This window comes from Parasteatoda tepidariorum, chromosome 7 (genome assembly GCF_982258835.1).
Source record: "Parasteatoda tepidariorum strain Cologne lab strain chromosome 7, Ptep-v5.0, whole genome shotgun sequence".
Classification (NCBI taxonomy): Eukaryota; Metazoa; Arthropoda; class Arachnida; order Araneae; family Theridiidae; genus Parasteatoda; species Parasteatoda tepidariorum.
Genome location: NC_141761.1, coordinates 112,701,061 through 112,716,392, shown reverse-complemented (window position 1 = coordinate 112,716,392; position 15,332 = coordinate 112,701,061). Strand labels below are relative to the sequence as shown.

General features: G+C 28.7%; 1 long non-coding RNA gene across 2 annotated transcripts; it reads left to right on the top strand.

The window, feature by feature from the left end:
- The first annotated feature begins 324 nt into the window (after positions 1-324).
- Positions 325-7,969, top strand: LOC147807401 (uncharacterized). 2 transcript variants are annotated; one of them, XR_015435680.1, is made up of 3 exons: positions 409-698; positions 1,716-4,007; positions 7,821-7,969. It is a non-coding gene; the product is annotated as an uncharacterized LOC147807401 (long non-coding RNA). The 2 variants fall into 2 exon arrangements; XR_015435679.1 differs by having other exon boundaries at positions 325-4,007.
- Positions 7,970-15,332: the final 7,363 nt, after the last annotated feature.

The following is a 15,332-nucleotide window of genomic DNA, read 5'->3' as shown; positions in this document are numbered from 1 at the left end:
GGTTAGAGGAAGCAAAAAAGTGTAAAGTTTTAAAATAAATAATCACGTATTTTAAATAATCTTGTATGTCTTACGAATCAGTGATCTTAATTAATAATATTTATCTTTTAATAATAAATTATTGTTATAATAATTTTAAATTTCCAGAGCATAAAACAGCAATTTTTATGAATTCATGAAAATTATAAAAAGCATTAAAATCGAGTTTTTTTATGTACAAGCTATTCAAATAATATTATACTAGTAAAAATAAAATACTATTATATCTCTGTAATGAAAATAACATTACATAACTATATAATTCCATTTTTCTTTAAGTCATCAGGTAAAATAGTAATAATTTTTTAAAAAAAAAGCTTGACAGTTTTATTTAACTTTTTTAAAAATATTATATGAAAGTTATTCTACAATGTAGCATTTTATTCCAGGTTTAATTAGAATAATAATAAGAAAAATAAGAAGAAAAATCAAAAATAGAGAAAAAATTGATTAACAATATAGATTCAAAAGTACTCTCCACATTGCTTTCAGTTATTTGAGTTTTTGTTTTACAAGTGGATTAAACGATACTAAGTTTCAACTTTTCACTCCTTTTCCGTGGGAGCAAGTTCTACACAAGGATTGCTACCCCTACACTAGCTACCCCTACATTTATTTACATTGTTGCACGCGTGTGTTTACATACGCCGAATTCAATGGTAAGTTCTTTTATTCCTTACTTTAATTATTACTATTTTAGAATGTTAATTCATTATAATGCTTCACTGTCAAAAAAAGTAAATAATTATTGTAGTTAATTCTGCTTGAAATAAACACAAATATTCTAAGCCTATCATTTGCGAAGTTTAACAAACTATGACAAAACGTAACGATTTTGGAAAAAAGCAAGAGAATTTGTTGAATCTCATTTACTGTGCTTAATGTAAAGAGACGAAATACAGACCCGTTATATACGATTGTTATGCAGTTAAGATATTTTTAATAAAATCATGAATTTTTGGAAAGTTTTCTGATGGTACCTAAGCTTAATCAAGGAATATTAATCTGAAATACTGAGTTAAACTAGTTGCGATCTTATGTAAAAAAAAATTCTATTTTAAAGCTTTAATTATCAAAATTATTAAATTAATGCTGCATTATTTTATTCACCTGACAAATTTTGTTGCTATAATAAATAATAATTAACAAAAAGTAACAATTATAAGCATTATTCTGAAGATAATACTTAAATGTAATGTACATTAATCATGGTTGACTTTACACACCAAAATATGAGTAGAGGGGATATTTTCCTTCTGTGATTTGCTGCGCCTACTATTGTGGATTTCAAACTTGCATACATTTATAAAAGAAAACTTGTAGAGGTTTGCCAGGGGATAGTGGCTACAAGATATACCCTGTTGAGTTTCTTCCCATGTTTTGTTTTCAGTGTGATGATAGCCACTGGAAGTTACCAAGACCTGTTGATTATTCTGCCACAGGTGATGATAAACTAATTTTCCGGAGTGGAAAAGAATTTTAGCTAGATTTATAATGTAAATTTTTCTGTTTCACTAATTTTAGGGGATATTTCCATATATTAACCTGTCACACTAACTACAATAGCCAAGCTACCAAATAGATATAAACTTGAAATTTTTTTTGAAAAAAACATGAATGTTTGCCAAATGGCTTTCGAGTTGGTCCCTTTCTGTGACTTTTTAACTTTCTTTCAGTTTCTCCGATACCAGAAGTTGCCAAGACGTGCTGATTATTCTGCCATTGTTCCTTTTATAGAGATCTCCCCTGATTTTATGAATCAAATAAAAGGGGATGTTTCCCTATTTGAACTAGATTGTGCCAACTAAAAATGTTGAAACAAGAAAAAAAATATATATTTTGTACTTTGCAAAAATTTAAAAAGAAGTATGTAGAAGTTTTCCTGAGGATTGCTTCAACTTATATTCTCTGAGTTACTCCCATTCTGAGATATTTTCTTAATTTTTCGTGGACCGCTGGAAGTTTATAAATATTTATCCATAGGTAACAACATATAAATACTCATTAAACTTTTAATTCCCTATTAGGGTTACTTCTGTATTGTGAGCAGTTATGCCAACTGCTATCGTCCAGGCACCAAATAGATTTCTAACTGCTAACTTTTTAAAAGAATATGTAAAGGTGTGCGAAAGGTAGCTACGAGTTATACTCTTCAAGTTGATCTCCGTTCGTTAATTTTTTTTAGCTCCTCCTGGTTGCTGCGTGGAAGTTGCTTAGAAGATATAGTGATTATTCACCGGCAGATCATGATACGGGCATTTTTCTTACTGTTTTGCCTACTCAGTACGAGATGGCATTTTTATTAGCAAATGAGACGAGACAAGTGTTATGTGTGAAACAGTCCTATCATATTGTTATTAATTTGAGCTGTCTTATCTACTTACCTACTATTGTCTTATAAAGTATAAAAACTATTAGTTGTTGCATTTTTAAAAAAGTTGAGTAGTGGCATTTTCTTTTAACTTTACCTTTTTAAAGAACCAAGGGTTAAACACGCTTGATTGGTGTAAATTTTACAAGAGTCTATAGCAGATGGTTCTTCAACCAAAATGTCGTGGAAGTACTTAACAAGCTATTGCAAGAGAAAATCTCACATGGACAAAATAGTTTTTTGACTATTTATTTTGCAACATGATATCTTTAAAAAGAAAAAAAAAAACACCCAGTTGAACATTTACTGGAAATTTTTCTTCTTATTTTTGAAACAGTTTTTGAAATTTATCAGCTAAAACGATATGGAAAATAATTGCAGTAATTTTCAATATTAAATTATCTTTAGAATTATTCTTATTCAAGCTTTTATTTAAATTTACATTGCTGTTTAAAACTTTTTTAATTCTTTTATAGTCACTGTATTCTAAAAATATGCCTAGGCAGAGAGAGGTCTGTCAAGGCCAAATTTACTACTGTTTAGCAGTACCTTCACAAATTCAACTTTAGAAAAAACATTAGTTTCACAAAATACTTTTTCTTATAATTTTATTTTTGTATTCCTTAAGAAACGATAAATCCATATTTTTGTGTTGATTTTTTAATGTAGTTTTTAATTTTTCACAAATTATGTCTAAATTTTCATAAAATAGGTACCTATCAGAAAAACCTAGACAGACCCTTGCTAGGTGAAAAAGTTCAATTGAAATTTTTATTGCTAAATTTTTCTTTTAAACAATTTTTGTCTTGGTTTTTACCTAGCTTTTTACATTTCTAAAAAACTTTGTTTTTATTAACTGTATGACACAGTAATTAAGAATGTTTCTATTGTCTTTATTCTTATCTGGAAAATATTAATAATTGGAAAGACTGAGATGTAAAGCTTTAAAATTTCATTTTGAGAATTAAAATAGATTTTTCTGTTTTACATTTGTATATAATCTTTTGTTTTTTTTAGCATTTTTAAGATAACACAGCATTTTAATAACATATTTCTAATAGATTATATTTTAGTTAATGTTGCTTTATGGATACTGCTTTACAAAAAATATTATTCTTAGCATGGAAGTTTTGTTGTAACAATTATGATAATTTTTTTTTCTCTTTCTATTTTACTTCATAACTTTATTAAGTATTTCTGGTTTAGTTTTTTGTTTTCCCTTTAGCCCATTCCACTAATATAGATAAGCATAGAGTAATTTCCAATAATAAATAAACTTATTTATTCGTAAAAAATATTTATTAATGAATTTTTTTTTAAAAAAATATTGCTATAAAAATATATTCTGCATTTCACCATTTTTTTTAGCTAACATTCTGCCAAACCATTACTCCTTACTTCTCTAGTTTTGAATAATAAATGTGCCCGTATAAACAAAACAAAATATGTTTGAATTATTTCTATGTTTTTAAACGTATTAACTGAATGAATTTTCTTTTTCATAATCTATTGATGTACTTCTGAGGAAGATCTTTGAAAAGGATCTAGCTTTGAGAATGAACCTCCATCAAGTCTCATTTGAAGGTACCTGAATTAAGTATGTCTAAAGAAATAACTGTATTTGAATTGTTTCCTTTTTTCTTGTGCTTAAAAATGGGTAAAAAAATTCGTGAAATTATAAACATGATCAAATCAATTGTTAAAAATTATTTCAGATTACTTTTGCTGATATTAAAAAAAGTAATTAAACACTGTTTACATAGGCTGCCCATGCTTCAATAACAACAAATAAAAGTACTCAAAAATTTGTCTCTTAAAATGAATTATCATATATTGTAAATATATTTTCCATGTACTGTAGAATCCTAATTATTTCATGCACAATCATCAGCCTTTGCACTATTCAACTAATTTATAATAGAAGTTTCTGGTGTAAGTTTCATCGTTAGTATCAAGTAGAATGGTAAACTGTTACTGTTTTTACCACCACTATTTTTGCTGTTCCAATGTTTTATTTCACTGACACTTAAAAAAAAAATGTGTTTTATCTGCATTAAATTAGTCTTTTTATTCATAGTCCTCCATAAGTTCAAACAAATTCTGAAACTTCTATTTTGCTTTTGAGAATTCTTCAGCGATTATGCAGATTGATGAATCCCTCAAAGGCTAAGGCTACTCAAACCAAACATTTGGCAAACATTAAAATGAATTATAAAATGAATAAACAACATCAATTAGAAATTCTCGGGGAATTAAGATTTATGCATATTGCTCAGTATTTTAAATCTCCGTGGCAGAATCGCAGCGAAACGGCGACATTGTTGCAAAATTTTACAGATCTCTTGCAGAAAGATTTTTTTCTTGAAAAGAAGAAAATATTACTTTTCTTTTTTACAGAAATATTTGAACATGCAATATTTGAATCATGCATTTAGATAATCAGTTTTTGACACGCTCAATTTTCACCGATAGTATCATAAATCGACGTAATGTTTTGATAGTATTTTCGGCAGTTATTGATATTGATTTTCATTTGGTTCTTAACCATCTTGATATATTTAAACAATATGGAAAACTCGAATCGAGCATTTGAGTATCTATTTTTTAAGGCTACCTATTTTTTTTTTTTTTTTAAATTCTATTGAATTTTTAGAAGTTATAGATGTTGATTTCTCCTTAAATTTTAAATCACATATTTTTTATACGATATTATTTATTACAACCTAATTTCAAAGTGTAACACGCTTTTGAGGAGTCCAATTTACGTAATTACATTATATATATTTTTTTTGGGGGGGGGGGCAATTGCTACTATGGATTTCATGATATTTAATATTTTTTTATTGTGATGATTATTTACAAAATGCGAAGAAGCTAATAAAGTGTGTGTCTTCCCACCAACAAAATGTGAGAATATCACCCATAATATTTTAAAAAAATTATTTCGTGTTAAATTAAGAAAATCATTATTATTATTTTTTGTTAACACAGCATATTTTTTCCATTTTAAATTAGCAACATATATGTTTGTTTGTATTAAAAGTATTTTGCAATTAGATCTTAGTGCTGGAGAGTTTAGTCGCAGATAGCTCAAAAACATTCTGCCACAAGATTTCAAATTATCCTTGTTTTAATTAAAATAAGCCAATTGTATATATGTTTATTTTTTTTGTGTACATCTGCAGTTTTCTACAATTCCGCATATTAGAAATTGAACTTTCAATATTGTTAACTTTAATCAATGATTTTATATCTATGACTATACATATGATATTTTCTATTTATATGATATATCTGTCTATGATATCATCACTTTATTTTTATAAAGTTTTTTTTTTTTCAATAACTTCTGCACTATATTATTATGCTTACATTAAATGAAAAAATTTTTGATTTCATACTGTTTGAAAACATCTTTTATTTAAATATCTTATTTTTCCAAGTGAATGTTTTTGTGTTTATTATTTGGTGTTGAAGTATTAATGATTAAAATGCTTTGAAACACGATTCATTGTGTATATCAAGGTTGCAAAAAATGCTTACTTTTCTCTAAAAGAGTTAGACTGACTAGTTTTCATTAATTTATTATATTTTCTTGCATTTTACTGTATACATTTAGCATACTTATGTTCCAACTTTTTATTTTAACAAAAACTATTAAGTAAAATTTACGTTAAATGTCTAATATTGCAGAAAACTTGTAAGTTAAGTAGTTCATGCAATGGAAATTATCACTACTACAAACTATATGAATTACAGTTTGACAAAAAAATATATATTTGTTTTCACATCTGTAAATAAGTTTAAAAAAATTTTGATATATCTGCTCTATACTTGTTCAAAAAAATTTTTATTTTATTTTTTTGCAAGGGTGTGGAAAGTTGGTAATTTTGTTTTGCTCATATATATATATATGCAGCATTAAAAAAGATAATTTCTAATTAGTTCCAAGCATAAAATTATTATTTTTTGAAACAATTTTAAGTTTAAGGCTGTTCCTCCGAATTGTTTTTATAGTCCAAAATTGCTATACTGCATTACTCCAAACATTCTGTCATGTTGCTACAATTAACTAACACCATTGTGTTCCTTTCATTTAATCAAATTTTTCGAAGAAATATTTATTAAAATATTTCTCCAAAAACTGTGTTTTGTGTGTGAAGTTTTTTTTTTTTGAAATTTTTTTATCCAGTCCTTTTTAAGTGGTTTAAACAAATAAAGTTTTTGCTGCCCCCAAGCAACCTGATTGTAACACACTAGGGTCAAGGAACACAGAGCCTATTTTTCCCACCCTTCCTATTTTTCCCACCATTACTAAGAATTCCGTTGTGGAAATGAATTTCTATATCACCAAACAGCTTTCTAATGTATTTTGGAGTAAAGTGTTACGTTTTAGCAGCGATTTTACAGAAATTAAAGAATTTTCAAAATAACCATTTTTTGTTTAAAAAAGCTTTAACAGAGGCAATTGTAAAATGTAATTCTTCACTTGAACTAAATATTATATAGTTTAACAAATTACTGAATTTGTTAAAATTACTCCTTTTGTATATTAAAGATACTGTTAGTGTTAAAAGGCATAGTATTTTTACTGTTTTAATAAATGAGAAATTAAAAATTACGTAACTGAAACTAATCGAATTGTGTTTCTGAACTACAAAGTTCTTGCAAAATATTCTGAAGAGGAATGAAAATTGCAGCCAAGGAGCAATAAAAAAATGAAAAGAATGAGAGAGGAAAATAAAATTCTGATGATAAGTAAATAAACAGAAAGTATAGGGCAGCTTTTAGGAGTACTTTACCTGACAATGGGCACATGTCGTGGCAAGTACTGCGGTTATGAGAAAAAGTAATTTCAAATAGGAGTGTTTTGTGAATAGTTTTGTCTTGATTTTAGGTCAGCGTGGGTAAACCAATTGACACCTTTATTCCTTCATTGTTCCCCTATTAGAAATGTGCTCTTACTTGTTACCAAAGCAGCCAACAGCACCAGACTAAAACTCTGGAGGAGTTCTCCTCAAAGCCACACGAAAAATAATTTTATGTTTTGTTTATAACTTACTGCTGGCTTCAATGTAAGATTTAGTTAGGATTAAAAAAAGTTATGAAATATTCTAATTCAGATTTGTGCTGTATATGTATGTAATTTTGTTGTGTAATATGTGACTAAAATTTGTAAAATAGATTTTCTTATATCTAAGTATTTGGATGTACTCAATCGATATATACTTAGTAGAAATTCCATGAAAATAATAAACAGTTTTAATATTTTTTTAAAAATTTTTATTTAACTGTATTTTATCTAGTCAGTATTGCTTCGTTTTAGAAATCTACTGTTGCTTGTAACAATTTAATATTATTGTCCGGTATATTTTTTTTTCATATGCTAAAATATTTATTTGTTTTCCAGGAACATTGCAGTGAAGAGGTGATAGTAACAGCGGGATGGAAGAAGTTACGAATGTTTCAGATCTGTGGCGATGTGTTATAATTGTAAATCTATATATTGTAAATATATTGTATGATAGTTGTAAAATAAATAAAACTTAATAAATCTTATTTGATTTAATGTTTTTTTCTGTATTTAAAATTATTTAGTTAACTGCTCTTCTGGATTAAAAATTTTAGTTTTACGAACATAAGACTTAGAAAAATTGTAATTTTAGTAAGTAAACAAATCAAATGGTAAATTTGGTTAATATTTTTTTTTTTACTTCGTGTGTGTGTTAAAGTAAATTTTAGTCAAATTTTTCAAGCTAAAAATTAAAATATAATGCATTTAAAAAAAAAATAATGAACCCAAAAGCATTCTAGAAGAGTAGATAATTTCCAGCAAGCAATTTGGAAACATGGACTTCAGGACAGCAGTAGATTTCTTAATTATTAATTTAAACAACAAAAAAAATATTTTTTTTCCATATGGGTTTGGAAAATCATGTAAGTATTGAGTAATTTTTTCTTCTACCAATTCTCTATATTACAAACTTTTAGGAATTAAAAATGTAAAAAATTCCTGAGGGACATGAAACTTCATAAATAAACTAGTATGCTGCTGTGAAGAGGTGGAAAGATTTGCATTCCATATTCGTTGAGTTATAATTTGAATTGTAAAAATTTACAGAAAGTGTGAGATTAAAAACAAAAGCTTTTTCTAGGATTCTAAAAAAAAAACATGAATATCTGCTATTTTCCGTTATTTTAGTTTTAGTTCGAAAAGAATTAAAAGTTTTTTTTTAAATAAAAAGTAAATGCTATATTTTTTAGTGTAATTAGTGCAGCGTAAACATTAAAATACGGAATGGTTTCTTTCCTTCTTAGTTAAAAAAAAAAACTTAAAATATGCTATTGTTAACAATTCGGTTAAAATTACGATAAATTGAAATTAATTTAGTTAAATTTTCGCGAAAAATTTATCAATTCACCTAGCTCAAAATAAGCGTTAAAAATATTGATATATAAGCGTTAATAATGCGTAAATAAAGCTCAAAATAAGCGTTAATAATACGTAAATAGTATGGATAAAATACGTTTGTATTTTGGTTAAAATAACGTAAAATATACGTTATTTTAATAAAAATAAGCGTTAAAAACACGTAAATATTCTTGGTGAAAATAACGAATTTATAGAACCAAAAATATACGTAAATAGTTTGGTGAAAAAAACGTAAAAAATACGTTAAAAATTGGTTACGAAATTCACCTTAGTCAAAATAACGGCAAAAATCCGTCATTTTTACGTTAAAAACAGCCCAAATATAAACGCTTTTTTACCTAATTCGAGACTACCACTCGAAACGGAAATAAAACGTGTTAAATAAACGTTTTTTTGCTCTAAACCTTGTGGCATTTTAACGTTATTTTCACGTAATTAATACTTATCTCTGCTGCATGGGTACTTTACCTTTCTTCATCAATGCAGGATGATTATATGTTATACATTATAAGATTAATATTCCATTGTAAAATATACCATTACTATATTGAGAAAAGTAACTATTTTTAAGTAACATTGTTCCATAGACGGTGAAAAAATACTTGTATTGGTTTTACTTAATGATTTACGTAAAACACACAACTGAAGAAAAATAAACACTATTGGTTGAGAACACTATTTAATATTTTAGAATGCTTTAAAATTAGAAAAACGGACGAATCTATGTGAACCTTTCTGTTTTTTCGAGTTCAAAAAATAATTAACCTAAAATAGTGCAATTTCTTAACTTTTCATAATATGACTCGTTTTAAGTTCGTATTTTATCATTTAGGTTTTAGTCTCATAAGAGTGTAAATATTGAATTTTATAAGTAGAATAATGCTTTAATAGTGCTTTAAGTGTTTTAAAATAACTTTTGTAAGAGCACCCGTCTCATAATGATGTAACTTGGGTTTGAATATCAGCGATGGCTGGTCGATGCGAATTCCGCTCCCGGCTCGTCCTGACCACAGTGCTGACATAAAATATCCTCAGTGGTAGATGAATCAAGGATTAGAATCCCCTTACTGTCAGGCTAGCCGTGGGAGGCTTTTTCCGTTTTCCTCCCCAAGCAACGCAAATGCAGGTTAGTTATTTCAAGAAGTCCTCCAAGACAGCAAACTACCCCTAAGAGTTTCCTTGTCTTCAGGTTTGGGTTCATAACTACAAGGCTACAGAGTTAAACATTACTAGTCGTAAACTCATAATTGGGTAACCTTTAACGACGGTTATAAAATCTAATCAAATATATTTATCACTTCCTTATAGTTGAAATGAAGTCAAAGAACATCAAAAGTATTAATAATAACAGTTTACAGTCGGATATTGGAAGTTATATTTTGATAGTATACTTTTGAAACATAAAGGGATGGAGAACACACATAAATCAAACAAAGAAAAAAGTACATTAAAAAAATTAATTAATAAAAAAATTATTAAAAACTCCTTTGCGAAAGAAATTAAAAATTAGAGAAAAGTGAACAAAAATAAATGCTCTAAAAGTTTTAAAATAATTTCTTTAAAAATTGCATACTTAATGAAGTTAAAGAATATATCCGCCTTTTAGGTGAAATTTAGGAAAGCTTCAGAGGCACTACAACTTCGAATTGATTTCGTAAGGAAGTGAATTTTTTTAATTCTAAGAATTTTAAACACATAGCTGTTTTAAGAAGCTGTTTCATATCTACTTTAAAAGTTAAAGGTTTGCACTAGGGGTGAAATAATGAAATCTCGTAGCAACTAATAGTCTATCTTACAGTAAATTGAAAGGACGGAGTATTTTAAAGGTTTGCACTAGGGTTGGAATAATGAAATCGCAAAGCCTGCTAAAGGTTAGTCTTGCAGAAAATTGAAGAAAATTAACGTTCCGTTTTGCAGAAATTTGGAGGGGTTTTGAGAATGTTAAAGGGTGGAATAAAGAACAACATAGTAACTAATGGTCCATTTTTGGAAATTTAGAGAAGAGGTTTTGAAGAAGTCAAAGGTGCCGTTCAAGAGATAGAAATCATTTAGCAAATGATTAGTTTTGTAGAAATCATTTTAGGTTGAGACAAAGTCAAAGAGTTGTGCCACGGCTAGTGGGATCATATAGCAACTAATGGACTATTTCGAGGAAAAAAATGTGTTTTGTTTAAAATTAAAGACCTGGGGCCCAAATACCAACTCATCGAAATTTATTCCGCTCGGAAACGATTCCGATCGGAAACTAGCTTTCATCGGATTGCCAATTTCGTAAAACCCACTTTGCTGTAACATGAGCATATCGGAATCCGGAATCGATATCGCCATTCCGCACGATTCCAGTGAAATTGGAGTTTGTAGGCGGGACTAACTTTGACCAATTAGAAAATTACTATAATTCTAATTTATTAATCTGGCAACGATATGTTTGTTTTCTCTTCTTCTATGCGAGCTACACTCGCATTAACTTAGAACTGAAAGCTTAAAAATTCATACGTTTTACTTTAAAAAATGACTTCCAATACAAAAATCAATATTCGCTAGCAATATCCACCACTGAATGCAATTACAATAAAATTCCCGAAGGAAAATCAAGGTTGCCTACAATTATTTTCATTGCAAGCAATTTTGGTATTAACCGAAGGAAAGATATTTGCTTATTCAACCATAATTACTAGTTTGAGGCGTTTAGTTCTATTATAATGCAACTGTAAATTTGTTAAATTTTCCTACGAGAATTAAAAATAAAAATCTTTTTCATCAAAATAATTATTCGTAGCATTTATTATGAAGAAATCTGCCAAATCATTTCTTAACGTCCGCAAAAGACTATCTACCCTGCTAATGAATTGCCCTCAATCAAATGCTCTTCATTTTGTTTTGTTTTAACAAGGAGGAAAGATAAAATAACTCATAATATGTGTAAATATTTAAACATTTGTTTTTTTTTTTAATTTTCATCTTATTATTTTTTTTTAAAGAAAACAATCATATTTTGCGGTACACGTAAAGGGAAACCACGAAAATATCTTTCAGATTGCTTGACGCTTAGAGAGTTCCAGCTTAATGTTCAGGTATCGTAATGATTTTTTTTATATCATGAATCATTTCTTAGCATCTTTGACAGACAGCCAATTATATTTGTGAATATAACGAGATGCTCTTTATATTTTTTTATTTATATTTATAACTCATCCCAAAAATCAAAGTAACTTGCAATTTAAGTTTATAAAAGTTACGAAAATAATTTATTTTAACCATGATTAAGTTGAAATTAAAATGATCAAATTTTGCGTTACACGCAAAGAAAAACTACGAAAATGTTTTTCAGATTGCTTGGCGATAATTGGATTTCAACTAAATGTTCATCATTATCTCAATGAAAATATTTTTTCATAAGCAATAATTTTTTATTATTGATCAATGCAAGCCGTTGTGGCTCAGGAGATCTGGATTTTTCTTGAGGTCAGGCTAACCGTGGGAGGTTTTCATGGTTTTCCGCTCCATGTAACGGAAATGAGGGTTAGTTCCATCAAAAAGTCCTCCACTGAGGCAAATTTCACTCAATACTTGATACAGGACTCTCCTTGTCTTCTGGGTTGGATTTAAAATTACAAGACTATGGAGTTGAACATCAGTAGTCGTAAACACAAAATAAGGTCGGCTGTTCAACGAGAGTTATAAAATTATGAAATACATAAGTTATCATCTGAATATAACGAAAAGCTCTTCTTTTCAACTCAATCCGTAAAACAAAATAAGCCGCAATTTAAGTATCAAAATACAATTATATTTATGAAAGCTATAAAAATATCTTATTTTAAATAAAATTAAATTAAAATTATCAGATTTTGTGTTACACGCTAAGAAAAACTACATACTAAATGTTTTTCAGATTGGCTTTACTCGGTAGTAATGGCAGAAAACAGCGCCATTTTGATCGGAACTCCTATCGGAATTAAACTCCTATCGGAATTCAGATTTCGCTTGCTCTAAACCTGCCGGAATCGGATTCGTAATTATTTCGCATCGGAATTTAGTTCCGAGCGGAATCAAGAGCTCGTAATACGGCCTAACTGACATTCACGGATTTATGACGTCACGAGAGCTTCATTTCGATCGGAATCCGATTCCGTGAAGCATTATGAACTCTTTCTGCGTAGTTTCGGAAATAAATAACGAGATGTGTATTAAGTTAAATGGCGCACGTGTACTTGAATAAATATTTAAACAGCTTGTTATAAGGTGCTCCAGAATTAATTTAATAGAATAGCAGCGCAATAAATAAGTTAATAGAATAGCCGTTATACTAGCTCACTTATGTGTAGCTGCTCTTTGTTTTTACTCCCTCTTAACTTTTTGTCCGCCTACCTGCGTTCTGTTTGGAGCACACATTTCAGACTCTAGTTTTAAAATAATATTTTTTATAACAGGTCGACATTTTTTTTATCATTTCTTTTATCATTAATGAGTTTTTTATCATTTCTTTTATCATTAATGAGTTTCTTTTTTTTATCATTAATGAGTTGATTAAATTACTCCTAATGATATTAAATGTTAGGTTTTGACGTTAAGAATTACTTTGAGTAACATATTGTAAAAATTCTATAAAGAAATGTGCTGTAAAAATTTAATAAATGTCTAGAATAAAGTTAACAATGCTTCATAATAAAGTTAACATCTATAATTCAACTGCGTTATTTGTTTTACTCCTAAAATGAATAGTTATTTCAAGCTTATTGTGTCGAAAAACTAGTTTTGACATACCGTGAGAAAATGAAATCTTTATAATATAGTTGTTCCATGACTACTTCTTTTTGGGAAAGCATTACGAAAAAAAGATTTCTTTGGTGAAACTGTTTTCACTTGACCGGACAACATCAAACAAATAATCTCCAAGGGGAATTTCAGGAAACAGAGTTTTACCTCAACAAAAGTACTGTTTCTTTTGCAATATCGTTTGTCTTTCCTGTTTGTTTTATTCTCTATGTGTTCTTTGTGTGACAAACAACAATGAAAGAAAGGGCTATTCTAGAAGTAAACAGCCACTTCAGTCTGCTTGTTCCTTTTTCTCTATTCTATTTTTATGCAGTTTAATTATAGATGATAATAGGGATTACTGCATAAATTATTTCACGATCTGTTTTCAATGGTCCAAAAGGGTAGTATGAAAAGCCAATCATTGATTAGATAACCAAAAACAATTACACTCTAATCAACCACTGAGAGTAATGACATTCTGCCCTGAATTTTCTTTAATTTTCGTTCAATTTTCTTTATTATTCCTTTATATTTTAATGTGAGGTAATTTTCTATTCCAAACAATTTTGAACGTAGGTGTAAATTAAGTTCGCCTGCAAAGTTCGTCTCCTTAAGTAGTAAAGTAGTTATAACAAATCAAAAGTATTTTGTAGTCACTACATTTAAAAAAAAGTAGTTGTAGTTAACTACATTCGTAACAAAGTAGTTTTAGCTGTAGTAAACTACAAAAATAATGTAGTTTTTTCGACCACTATTCACTTCTTTCGGTAAAGTTTATCGTAGAAATGATTGCTTAACTTTGAATAATTCCCTCAGCTCTTTTCTAAGTGACCTGTCTGTGCATTACTTTGAAGTGGAACTTCTGGTTTAATTAAGTCCCCATTTCATGGTGTTGATGATTGTTTCCCATACATAGACAACCCTGACCACGACCCTATTCTTAGGTTTAATTAAGTTCCCATTTCAAGATGTTGATGATTGTTTCCCATTCATAGACAACCCTGACCACAACCCTATTCTTAATATGAATCCTATTAGTCCTCGTATTCAGTTCATGTTTCAGCTGGAAATGAATAAGTGTTTTCGGTTCTTAGACGTTCTTATTACTCCTAATTATGATTACACTACACTATAAAAAAGCCAGCCAGGTGGCCGAGCTGTCAATGTGCCTGACTGACTATGGTTCGAATCCCGCTCAGGGCATCTCTCTGTGTTGTTCTCTGTTGTGGGATGTATGAACGTGGCCCACCCTATAAACGTATATCTGTGGCAGTGTGGCGTGGGTGATGTTACTCGCCTCCGTGACATAGGTTCGCAGGTGCCCACTGGGTAACGATAAATGAGCAACACTTCCGGCACCTTCGGAGGTGAAGAGCAAAAATTAAGAAATTCAGTGGCTGAAATTAAAAAAAAGGAACATATGAAAAATTTCGATAGACGGTACAGTAATTTTTATATACATTAATATTTACTGTAAAATCAATGAATCATTGTAATTAAATAAATACTACTTTAAAAATTACGATAAAAATAGATTTTATGATAAAACAGTTTTTACTGATACAGTGTGCCATTTCTTTTTACCTTAATTTGGCCTTGAATTTCTGATAGTTTACCTTTATAAAATTACAGATCATCCGCAAACCAAAAACTTGTTTACACTGCTGATTGTAAACAAGCTTGTTTACAATGCCAATAAATTTATCATTTTACCAATGCCATCCTTAA